This window comes from Penaeus monodon, chromosome 42 (assembly GCF_015228065.2).
Source record: "Penaeus monodon isolate SGIC_2016 chromosome 42, NSTDA_Pmon_1, whole genome shotgun sequence".
Taxonomy (NCBI): Eukaryota; Metazoa; Arthropoda; class Malacostraca; order Decapoda; family Penaeidae; genus Penaeus; species Penaeus monodon.
The window spans coordinates 28,462,512-28,465,011 of NC_051427.1; positions in this window are offsets into that span (position 1 = coordinate 28,462,512).

The window sequence follows — 2,500 nt, forward strand, 5'->3', positions numbered from 1 at the left end:
TCTCTTGTTTATATTTCTTGTCGTCGCGTATTTTCTCTCTCTTTCTATAATTCGCTTTCATTTGTTTTGTGGATGCGGTCTCCTTTCCGTTCATTCGCTTATTTGCATAGTCACATGCAGAGGAGGCTGCTTCGGGATGCAACCGCCGCGAGGCTTCTCCGTTTCCTCTTTCGGCTGTCTTCTTTTTTATTGTTCTTTCGTATTCTCTTTAGTTTTCTTTCTTGCTTTCTTGTCTATCCGTTGGGCCGCTCATTTGCATAGCCACAAGCTGAGATCTCGAGGCCCAGGGTTCGATGCTTCGCGATGCAACCGCCGCGTTTGGTGCGTTCTCTCTCTCTCTCTCTCTCTCTCTCTTCTCTCTCTCTCTCTCTATCTATCTATCTATCTATCTATCTATCTATCTATCTATCTATTTATCTATCTATCTCTCTCTATCTATCTATCTATCTATCTATGTTCAATACTGTCTCCTTTCCGTTGATTTGTTGATTTGCATAACCTTGAGGCTGCTTCAGGATGCAACCATCGCGAGCCTTTTCTGTTTCTTCTTTCGCTTTCTTTCTTTTCTTTTCTCTTCTTTTTTCTTTTCTTTCGCATTCACTTTCGTTCTCCTTCTTGCTTTCTCATCTTTCCGTTCGCTTGCTTATTTGCATAGCCACAAGTTGCGATCTCGAGGCACTGCTTCGGGATGCAACCGCCGCGAGGTTAGCCTGTTTTCATTTCTCTTTCTCTCTCTTGTTCTTTTTTCTTTATTAGCGCTTATTCTTTCTCTTTCTCATTCTTGATTATCTACCTTTTCGTGTTTATTCTCTCTGTTTGCCCTGCTTATTCTATTTTTGTTTCTTTTTTTAATCCCTCATGCATTGTCACATTTTCTCTCTTGCATTCAATCTTTCATTCTCTTCCTCCCTCAGTCCCTCTTCCTTTTCTTCTTCTTCTTCTTCTTCTTCTTTTTCTTCTTCTTCCTCTTCCACTACCACCGCCAAATTATCTTCATCCTTATCCTCACCCTCCTCCTCTCTCCCACGCACTTTCCTCCTCTCTCCCTTTCTCCTTCTCCTCCACCTCCTCCTCACCCTCCTCCTCTCTCTCACGCACTCCTCCTCTCTCCCTTTCTCCCTTCTCCCTTCCCTTTTGGACCGAGCAACGGTTCCTCTACACGCTTCCCCTCCTCCGCCCATTGCATATTCAATGGACCTTTGCATGTCCGCGATGCACACACAACATCAAACGGTTCCTTGCACTGTTATTGCTTAGCGTTTGGTCTGATGCTCCTTGGCTTCGTGTGTGTGGGAAGGAGCGGAGGGTTTAGAAAGAGAATGGGCTGATAATGATGATGATAGTGATAAAAAAGAGTAATAGTGGTAATGATAATGATAATAAGATAACTAATAATGGTGATGATAATGATAACTAATAAGATGATGATAGTGATGAAAAATAATGGTAATGATGATGAAAATAATTAATCGTGATGATGGTATTAAAATTATTAATTGTGACGATAATAATGATGATAAAATAATTAATAGTGATGATAATGATAAGATAACTAATAATGAAGATGATAATTATGTTGAAGTAATGACGATGATGATGATGATAAATTAACCAGTAGTGATGATGATAATGATGAAATTACAATGACGATAATAACATTGATAATAAAATAACTATAATAACAGTAATAATAATAAGATAATAACAATGAAAACATAATAAAAGGAATGAATGAATACACGAAAAAGTATTATGAATGGAAATATTCATCATCATTATCCTCATCATTGCCCTCATTATCACGGATTTTACTTCATCGAATTCACTTTTATTATGATAATCATCCTGAGCATAATTATCGGTAACAACGTAATTTTTATTATTCATGTTGTTGTAATTTACTATATTATTGTGAATTCTATTGTTTTTCTTGTTACTGTTATTATTATTAGTAATAGTAGTAGTTATTATCATAAATTTCATGATTGTTATTATTTTTATTATTATTATTATTATTATATTATTATTATTATTAATTACATTCTATTCATATAGTTAATATTCTCATTTACTAAATATTATTATCTCATTATTTTTTATTATTATATTATTATTATTATTTTATCCATTTATCATTATATATATTATATTCATAGGAGAGAGGAGAGCACACAGAGAAATTGAAAAGAGAAAGAGAGAGAGAGAGAAAGCGAGGATGAGAGAGAGAGAGAGACAGACAGAGGAGAGGAGAAGAGAGAGAGAGAGAGAGAGAGAGAGAGAGAGAGAGAACAAAACCACACACCAAACCCCCCCCTCAAAAAAAAACAAAAAAAAAAAACAGACGAGAAGCAATTAAAACACACACAAAAAAAAAAAACATAGGCCTACTTACACCAATGGCTGTACCGAAAGAAGTAAAGTACAAACGAGCTAAAGAAACCTAAATAAATAAAAAAAAAAGATAAGCAAAGTTGTTGTGTTGAAGTCTCCTGGTAAATTT